Genomic DNA, 10133 nt, shown 5'->3' with positions numbered 1-10133 from the left:
CGACGGCCTTGAAGAAACACTGAGTGATGCGGTGTCGTTAATGCCGCGATGTGTGCGTGGTGACCTCAGCACGTCCGCGATGTGTGCGTGGTGACCTCAGCACGTCCGCGATGTGTGCGTGGTGACCTCGGCACGTCCGCGATGTGTGCGTGGTGACCTCGGCACATCCCCCCCTGCAGCTGCAGTGCTCGTGCCATTTAAAACCTCGGCTCTGGGGGGGCGACGTGGTGGTGCAGCGGGTTAAGCTGCGGTCTTTCGGTGCCGGTTCGTTCGAGCCGGTGCTCCACTTCCGATCCAGCTGCCCGGGAAAGCAGTAGGAGATGGCCCAAGTCCTTGGGCCCGGGCACTCATGTGGGAAGCCAGGATGGAGTTCCAGGCTCTTGTCTTTGGCCTGGCCTAGTCCTGGCTGTTGCAGCCAGTTGAGGAATGAACCACTGGATGGAAGGTCAGTGTCTGTCTGTCTGTCTCTCTCATCCTCACCTTCTGTCAGCATAATGAGCAGTGGAGATGGACGCTTGCTGGCTGGCCTCCACCGTGGCTGGGCGGGTCCTCGGGCCAGGCCACGCCCCCTGGAAATGGTGTGCCCCCAGAGGATTCCACTGGCAGGGGGCTTGTCTCCAGGGTGACAGGGATGGGGACGCCACTGTTCTGCAGCTTCCAGGAGTCATAAAGCTAGTGGCCAGCTGCTTGCCATTTGGGATGGGAGCGGCCTCCTCGTTAGGATGCCCAAGTCTGCAGCCAGCGTCCATCTACCTGTGTCAGGCTGTCGGGCTTCCTCCTCGTGCCACTGACTTGAGGGACGAGGGGACCCCACCTGCGTGAGGTCAGAGGGCCACGGCACGGGCAGCCCCTGTGCCCGGAGGTTGGAACTTGAGTGACTGCGGCTCCCACAGTAGGTGACGGCAGCCCTGTGTCCTGACACCACACGCGTTTACCATCTGGCCGTTCTGTATCTGTGTGTTTATGTACACACGTATATTTATTGATCCGAGAGAGGAGGCAGGAACCCAACTGAGCCATCGCCTGCTGCCTCCCAGGTGCGCATCAGCAGGAAACCAGGACCCGAATCTGAGCCCTGTGCAATGGGGGGCAGGTGCCCCAAGGGCGTCCTAACCCTGAAGCCAAATGCTCACAGCCTCGTCTCCTGACCCTCTTCTGCCTCCTCCCTCCTGCTTGTAAGGACCCTCATGTTTGCACTGGCACAGCCATATAACCCAGACTCTATGCCAAACTTCTTAGTCCTCGTTTGCCATATAAAGTAACACGCACAGGTCCTGGGCACTGGGGGTGTGGGCGGGGGTGGTCTGCCTTCCGTCGTGGCCACCCATGTGGGCCTGGGGTCGCTGACCACTGACCCGCTCAGTGCCTGCTCTGCACTGGATCAGCCTACAGTCTGTGATACCTTCCTCTGCAAAGGGGCCGAGAAAACCTGCCGGGGCCCTGGGAGCCTCTGCTCAGAAGCCGGATTCCTTGGAAGCGGCATCTGCACTCACGTCTACACTTCCGCACCCCTGCCCCACCCCTCCGCAGAGTGCTGTCCGGGTCCCTAAGGACAGCCAGGCCTGCAGTCCCAGCTTGACCTCTGGGGGTTGTCCTACCGCGCCTTCCCGCGCTGCCCCCACCTGGTCCAGCCCTCCCAGCTGCTCTCCAGCCTGTGGGCTCCCCATGTCCTCCTGCCTGCTCAGTGTCCGGCAGCCAGCAGGTGGACATCACGCCAGGAGAGCCTGCTGTCAGTCCTGTGCGAAACAGCCTCACCGTCCACACAGGCTGGACCAACGGCCTCCGAGACCGGTGCCTGGTGGGCCGCAGCCCCAGGGCAGTTTACAGCAGGCTGTTAATTTCCTTCCCCCCTCCTCACGGCTGAGTGCCAGGGGCTACAGCCTTCCCGGCATTGGCTTCCTGCGCGTCCAAGAGCCTTCAGGTGCACGTAACCCTAACCGTGAGCCACTGCCGCTTCCGCAGCGGTCGCCACTTGTTGGCACCCAATTCATTAGGCAAATGAAATCACACAAAATCCAGAGGTCAGGGCCAGCGCTGTGGCACAGCAGGTAAAGCCACCGCCTGTGGTGCTGGCATCCCATATGGGCGCCGGTTCCAGTCCTGGCTGCTCCACTTCCGATCCAGCTCTCTGCTGTGGCCTGGGAAAGCAGGGGAAGATGGCCCAAGTCCTTGGGTCCCAGCACCCACGTGGGAAGACCCAGAAGAAGCTCCTGGCTCCTGGCTTCGGATGGCGCAGCTCCGACCCTGGTGGTCATCTGGGGAGTGAACCAGCGGATGGAAGACCTCTCTCCCTCTCTCTCTGCCTCTCCAATAATAATAATAAATCTAGAGGTCGCCCTCAGTCTCTCGTCCTACTGCCTCATTTCCGGGCAGACACCCCTAAGTTTAGGTCTACACCCCACCCCACCTGTCTGCACCCTCATTCTGCTCTGCCCTGGACCAGGGCTTCTGCCAGCGGCGTCACGCTCGGGCGCCCGCGCCTCGCCCTCCGGCCCCTCCCGCAGCTCCGCAGACCCCGCGCAGCAGCGTTCAGGCGGCGCCCGGTGAGGCGCGCGGACCCTCGCCCAGGCCTCGGACACTCGCGGCCCGCCCAGCCCCTCCGGCCCGAGGCCGGCCGCACGGCCTCCTGGGAGTTGTAGTTCTCGCCGCCCCACACGCCGGGACTTCGACTCCCAGAGGTCTCCACGCCCAGAGGCTCCGCCCCCCGCCGCCGCGGCCGGAAGCGCGGCGCCCCACGCCTTCCTGCCACTCCCACCCGGGTGGCGCGGCTGAGGGGCGGCTGGGGCCTCGCGGCGTCTGAGGGACCCGCGGGGACGGCGAGGCGGGCTCCAGCCGCCTGTCTGGGCGAGAGCCCGCGAAGCTCCGGGAGGAGCTCGGGGCCGGGCACGGCGCGGGGAAAGCCGGCCTCGCCCGCGGCCCGGCCCGTCCCAGTCCCGGTTCGGCGGACGTGGAGTCCCTGCGCTGGCCCCGTCCCGGTCCCGGTCCGGCGAACGCGGGGTCCCTGCGCTGGCCCCGCCCGGTCCCGGTTCGGCGGACGTGGGGTCCCTGCGCTGGCCCCGCCCGGTCCCGGTTCGGCGAACGTGGGGTCCCTGCGCTGGCCCCGCCCGGTCCCGGTCCCGGTTCGGTGAATGTCTCGCGGACGTGGGGTCCCTGCGCTGGCCCGCCCGACCCGCTCGGCCCGGTCCCGGTGCCGTCAGCCCGCTGTTCCGGGTGCTCTCCTCGCCGCGCCCTGCCCTGCTTACATTCCGCTTGTCTTGAATTGTATTTATTTAATGTTAAGCAATTTTTAAAAACTCTATTTATGTGAGAGAGAGAGGTCATCCACCCGCTGGTTCACTCCCCAGATGACCACCATGGCCGGAGCTGCGCCGATCCGAAGCCAGGAGCCAGGAGCTTCCTCTGCTTCCTTCCTCATGGGTGCAGGGGCCCAAGCAGGTGGGCCATCTTCCCCTGCTTTCCCAGGCCACAGCAGGGAGCTGGATCGGAAGTGGAGCAGCTGGGACTAGAACCGGCGCCCGTATGGGATGCCGGCGATTCAGGCCAGGTCGTTAACCCGCTGTGCCACAGCGCCGGCCCCAAGATTCTTTTTTTTAGCTGAATGACATTGCGCTGTGTGTATGTACCCCATTTTCTTTATCCGGGCATCAGCTGGTGGACAACGAGGCTGAGTCGGTATCTTTGCCGTTGTGCCCCGGGTGACAGTAAGTCTGGGAGTGCGGGTCTCTCACATGCCGCCTGCATTTCCTTCGGATATTTTCCGAGAAGTGGGATAGCTGGGTCATATGGCACATCCAGTTTTAATTTGTTAAGGAATCTCCATACCATTTTATTTCCTGTAGTGGTTTGGCTAGTTTGCGTTCCTGCCAACAGTGTATTAGGGTACCATAGCATTGCCAGCATTTTTTTTTAAAGGTGTTTTGTTCATTATTTGGAAGGCAGAGTGGCGCAGAGAGAGGGAGAGGCAGAAAGAGAAGGATCTGTCTACATCTTCTATCTGCTGGGTCACTCCTCAAAGACTGGCAACAGCCAGGGATGGGCCGGGGGAAGCCAGGAACCAGGAACCCAGCCGATCTCCCACTTAGCATCTGCGGCTTTTCCAGGCACATTAGCAGGGAGCTGGATTGGAAGTGGTGCAGCCGGGACTTCGACTTCACTCTGTATGGACTGCGGGGCCCCACCAGCAGCGCTCAGCCCGCTGCACCACAATGCTGGCCCTTCCTCCAGCCACACCCCTGCCTCGCTGTCATGGGCCAAGGTTCTTTGGCTACTTGGGGTCTTCTCGTCCTGTGAAGAATGTCACTGGTAAATGTATGTGGATTGCATTGAATCTTCGGATGCTTGGCTAGTATAGACATTTTCACACTATTAATTCCTCCAATCCATGAACTCAGAGATTTTTCCATTTTTGAATGTCATCATCTGTTTCCTTCATTAGTATTTTGTGATTTTTTTCATTGTAGAGGTCTTTCATGTCCTTGGTTAAATTTATCCCTAGGTTTGTCTTTTTTAATCTATTGTGAATGGGATTTATATCTTTTTTTTTTTTAATATTTAATTGAAAGACAGTTACAGAGAGAGATCGAGACAGACAGAGCTCTTCCATCTGCTGGTTCACTCCCCAAAAGGCCACAATGGCTGGAGCCTGGCTGATCTGAGGCCCGGAGTCAGGAGCTTCCTCCGGGTCTCAGAAGTGGGTTCAGGGCCCAAGCACTTGGGCCATCTTCCACTGCCTCCCCAGGCGCATTGGCAGGGAGCTGGATAGGAAGTAGAGCAGCCAGGACTCGAACTGGCGCCCACATGGGTTGCCAGTATCACAGGCGGCAGCTTTACCCTCTGCACCACAGTGCCAGCTCCAAGGGATTCGTACCTTCACACTGAAAAGCCTTGAGTGCGCTTTTGGACGTCTCCAAGTCAGGAACACTGCAGGCCCGGGCCAGTCCTCTCAGCTGAACCGGCCCCAGTCCTCTGCCCACTGGATCCCGGGAAACCTGCTCTCCTGCCCACAGTCAAGCTTCTTCCTTCTTCTTGCTCGTCACACACTTCCAGTATGGGCACATTCCTGGCCATTCTACTGGGAACTGCTGGCGAAGCCCCCTATCTCCGAGACACTTCCGTTCTCGTCACAAACACGGTGCCGTGTTTGACGCTGTCGACGGCCCTGAGCCCTGAGCAGCGTCCTGTCCGACGTTCCTGCTGCTTCTTCAGCCATTCCTTCTCAGGCTCAAGTGGGGCTCTTCCTGGCCGGATTTCGGGCATCGTCTGTGTCCCACGTCTTTCCTTGGTCCTCCTCTCGGGCTAAAATCTGTGACCTCCATGGCTTCCCCTTCTGGTCAGCCCAGTCCTCTCCGGAGCGCTGGTCAAGTGTGTCCAGACGCCCCCGGCTGCTGCCTCTCAGGTGTCCCACAGTTTCTTCAGGTTCCACCTGAACCCAGCTTTCCCGTAAAGCCTACACCTCCTTTCGTGTTCCAGGTCCCCGGGAACATCACGGTCATTGTCAGTCGCTCAGGCCGGCACCCCGCCAGCTCAGAGCGGTATCTCCCTGGCACCTCCTTTAGCCCAGCACAAGCAGTGTTTAGCATCTGTTGACTCCGCCTCCATAGTGGGCTGAATGGAGGAGTGAGTGAATCCTCATCTTACATGAGCGGCCTTCAAAAAGTTTGTGGAGGCCGGAATTAAGATAAGCTTATTTGCATGGAAAAACCTTGAAAGCCATGCATTATTTCTATAATTATATTTATTTATTTATTGACAGGCAGAGTGGACAGTAAGAGAGAGAGACAGGGAGAAAGGTCTTCCTTTGCCATTGGTTCACCCTCCAATGGCCACCATGGCTGGTGCGCTGCGGCCGGCACACCGCGCTGATCCGAAGCCAGGAGCCAGGTGCTTCTCCTGGTCTCCCATGGGGTGCAGGACCCAAGCACTTGGGCCATCCTCCACTGCACTCCCAGGCCACAGCAGAGAGCTGGCCTGGAAGAGGGGCAACCGGGATAGAATCCAGCGCGCCCCGACCGGGACTAGAACCCGGTGTGCCAGCGCCGCAGGCGGAGGATTAGCCTAGTGAGCCGTAGCACCGGCCAATTTTCTTTTCTTAAAAAAAAATCACAGTATTTATTTTTAGTTCACTAATTTGAAAGAGAGAGAGGTCGTCCATCCACTCGTTCACTCTCCACATACCCACGATAGCCAGAGCTGGGCTCGGCTGAAGCTGGGAGCCTGGAACGCTCTCTAGGTCTCCCACGTGGGTGGCAGAAACCCAAGCAGGTGAACCTTTGCCCCCACCTCTCGGGTGCACATTAGCAGGACGCTGGAGTGGAAAACTGAGCTGGGACTTCACCTGGGATGCAGGCATCCCCCCGGGCACCCACCTTAACCACTACCCTAGGCGCCCACCCCCATGACTGTGCATTTCCTGACACTTTATGGTAGTGTTTAAAGAGAAGACACCCTACGTGGAACGTCACCTCCTGAGCTTCGTTCCTTCCGAAAGCCCAGCACCCCAGCGCTCATCCACCCACGACAGCAGGTGCATCGCCCCTGGGTCAGCTCAGGGCTCACCAGCAGTGCCTCTGAGCCCCTCCCTCCATCTGTCCCCTCCCCTTTGCCAGCTCTGCTTTGCTGCCAGCGCCTCGCTCTCCTCCCCACGGGCCTGCGGGGGGAATCTGTTCCTGGTCCAGGTTGCCGCTTTGTTTCCCAGATGGCACATTTCAGCTCACAGTTGTTCATTTGTCCTGCAGGTGCTGTTGTCAGGCATTGTTGCAGCTGGCTGGTGACAAACGTGCTTCATCTCATGCTTGTACCTCAACTGGAGGAGACAGACAATGAACATCGAACATAGCAGGTGATGTTTCTGTGCCAAGAAGAAAAACCCAGGAGGTCAGGGCACGGGGTGGGGGTGCTGTGGAAGGAGACGGGTGCAGCCTCAGTGAGGTCCATCGCAGATGGCCTTTGGTCAGCGCCATTTGAGCAGAGACACGTGATGTGAGGGAGCCAGCCCAGCAGCTGTGCTGGGAAAGTAGAGTAGGTAGCAAGCATGGGAGTCTTGCGGAAGGCCGGCCCACCTGCGGGGGCTGTGAAGCCGTGGATGGACTCCTGCCATCTCTGGACAGATGCCCCCTTCTTCTTGTGTTTTGAAAATATTTATTTATTTGAAAGAGTTACAGAGAGAGAGACAGAGAGAGAGATCTTCCATCTGTTGGTTCATTCCCCAAGTGGCTGCAACAGTTAGGGCTGGGACAGACCAAAGCCAGGAGCCAGGAGCTTCTTCCAGGTCCCCCACATGGGTGCAATCCTTGGGCCATATTCCACTGTTTTCCCAGGTGCATTAGCAGGGAGCTGAATTGGAAGTGGAGCAGGCAGGACTCAAACCAGAGCCCATATGGGGTGCCAGTGCTGCAGGCGGCGGCCTTACCTGCTATGCCACAGCGCCGGCCAAAGAGATGCCCCTCCCCAGAGAGGCAGCAACAGGGCCAGGGGACTGTCCATGGAGCTCTGAACGCACGGGCGTGTCTGTGCTGTGCTGTCAGAACAGCCCTCTGAGCTGGGCGTTGCTGTTCTCCATTTCACAGATGAGGAACCAGAGGTTCCAGTGGGTTAAGTAGCTTTTCCTTGACCTCGTTTTCATTATAAAAGCAGTGCCCACTCCCAGAAATCAGTTGTCCCAGAAGGCACGCCGTGGAGGGGTGTTTTCCTCGCCTCCTCCCGCCCCACGCCTTGATCTCGCCCCAGGAGTGTCTGTGACAATTTCTCTCACACTTTTGGGTGTTTTTCATGCACTAGCAACCATTTATTTCTAGGATAATGTCTTTTTTATGCAAATGGGACCATTCTGCACATACCATTCCTTGACTTTTTTTTAATCCTGAAAAACAGAACCATTCATTCAAGAGTATCAAGTCAGCGCTTTGTTCTCGGCCGGGGCCCAGTGCTGGGGAAGACAGCGCCCCCCCCCGTGTGGAGTCCGCGTGGCACCTGGCTGGGCCGGGGCCCAGGGCTGGGGAAGACAGCCCCCCCCCCCCCGTGTGGAGCCCGCGTGGCACCTGGCTGTGCCGGGGCCCAGTGCTGGGAGAGACAGCCCCCCCGCCCCGTGTGGAGCCCGCGTGGCACCTGGCTGGGCCGGGGCCCAGTGCTGGGAGAGACAGCCCCCCCCCCCCGCCCCGTGTGGAGCCCGCGTGGCACCTGGCTGGGCCGGGGCCCAGTGCTGGGAGAGACAGCCCCCCCCTCCCCGTGTGGAGCCCGCGTGGTACCTGGCTGGGCCGGGGCCCAGTGCTGGGAGAGACAGCCCCCCCCCCCGCCCCGTGTGGAGCCCGCATGGCACCTGGCTGGGCCGGGGCCCAGTGCTGGGAGAGACAGCCCCCCCGCCCCTTGTGGAGCCCACGTGGCACCTGGCTGGGCTGGGGCCCAGTGCTGGGAGAGACAGCCCCCCCCCTGTGTGGAGCCCGCGTGGCACCTGGCTGGGCTGGGGCCCAGTGCTGGGAGAGACAGCCCCCCCCCAGCCCCGTGTGGAGCCCGCGTGGCACCTGGCTGGGCCGGGGCCCAGTTCTGGGGAAGACAGCCCCCCCCCCCCCGTGTGGAGCCCGCGTGGCACCTGGCTGGGCCGGGGCCCAGTGCTGGGAGAGACAGCCCCCCCCACCCCGTGTGGAGCCCGCGTGGCACCTGGCTGGGCCGGGGCCCAGTGCTGGGAGAGACAGCCCCCCCGCCCCGTGTGGAGCCCGCGTGGCACCTGGCTGGGCCGGGGCCCAGTGCTGGGAGAGACAGCCCCCCCGCCCCGTGTGGAGCCCGCGTGGCACCTGGCTGGGCCGGGGCCCAGTGCTGGGGAAGACAGCCCCCCCCCCGCCCCGTGTGGAACCCGCGTGGCACCTGGCTAGGCCGGGGCCCAGTGCTGGGGAAGACAGCCCCCCACCCCCCGTGTGGAGCCCGCGTGGCACCTGGCTGGGCTGGGGCCCAGTGCTGGGGAAGACAGCCCCCCCCATGTGGAGCCCGCGTGGCACCTGGCTGGGCTGGGGCCCAGTGCTGGGGAAGACAGCCCCCCCCCCGCCCCGTGTGGAGCCCGCGTGGCACCTGGCTGGGCCGGGGCCCAGTGCTGGGAGAGACAGCCCCCCACCCCCCGTGTGGAGCCCACGTGGCACCTGGCTGGGCCGGGGCCCAGTGCTGGGAGAGACAGCCCCCCCCCCGCCCCGTGTGGAGCCCGCGTGGCACCTGGCTGGGCCGGGGCCCAGTGCTGGGAGAGACAGCCCCCCCCCCCGCCCCGTGTGGAGCCCGCGTGGCACCTGGCTGGGCCAGAGCTCACAGATCAGAGGGGTCCTGGTGTGGATGCCCCCACGGCTCTGCCAAGGTCAGCATCCTTGCGTACTTCGCAGCTGTCCCATGAGAGTCTCCAGAACTACAGTGGGTGGGCAGGGGCGGGCATTTGGCAGAGACTTGTTTCACTGTTTGGGACAACTCCATCCTGTATCCGAGTGCCAGTCGAGGCCCGGCTGCTCTGCTCCTGATCCAGCTCCCTGCTCGTGCATCCTGGGAGGTGCCAGGTGATGACCCACGTTCTTGGGTCCCTGCCACTCATATGGGAAACCTGGGTGGAGTCCCTGGCTCCTGGCTCTGGCCTGGCCTAGTCCTGGCTGTCGCAGCCATGTGGGGAGCAGATGGAAGCTGTCTCCCTGTGTGCCGCTCTGCCTTTCAAGTAGATGAAAACTGAAGAACAGTTTCCAGTGGTCGAACAACTGAGGTGCGATTGAGAAGCTTGCTGGTCCTCTGGGACGGCTGCCTGCAGGTCTGTGTCACCGTGCGCTCTCTCTTCAGCCTGTGGGGGGCGCCGCTGGCCACACCTCACTGGCAGGGGATTCCTGCTGCACTGGGTTCCTATGACTAAAACTGGTTTCTCATCACAGGGAGACACTGAATTTGGGGTGTGCCTTTGGCAACTTTTGAGATAATTACGTGTTTATTTGAGCAGATTCATCAATATGGAGCTGTGCTTGTGTTTTTATATTCAACACCAGCGGTTATGGCAGGGGTGAGGTCCTGCTGAACTTGGTTTATCCATACTGTTGTGCAGGGCATTTTATTGTTCTTAAAGGCTTATTTTATTTGACAGGCAGGGTTACAGAGAGAGAGATACAGAAAGAGAGATCTTCTAT

The 10133-nt window shown here is 60.9% G+C and overlaps 1 protein-coding gene across 1 annotated transcript in view; it reads left to right on the top strand.

The window, feature by feature from the left end:
- The first annotated feature begins 3334 nt into the window (after positions 1-3334).
- The window catches only part of ILKAP (ILK associated serine/threonine phosphatase), a 47918-nt gene continuing 41119 nt past the window's right edge, over positions 3335-10133 (top strand). The window contains exons 1-2 of the mRNA XM_062193880.1: positions 3335-3435; positions 6735-6838. The gene's annotated coding sequence lies outside the window, so the exon portion shown is untranslated. The remainder of the gene's footprint in view (positions 3436-6734; positions 6839-10133) is intronic.

Source organism: Lepus europaeus, chromosome 1 (genome assembly GCF_033115175.1).
Source record: "Lepus europaeus isolate LE1 chromosome 1, mLepTim1.pri, whole genome shotgun sequence".
Taxonomy (NCBI): Eukaryota; Metazoa; Chordata; class Mammalia; order Lagomorpha; family Leporidae; genus Lepus; species Lepus europaeus.
The sequence above is the reverse complement of the archived record's forward strand: the minus strand, read 5'-3'. Positions and strand labels throughout refer to the sequence as shown.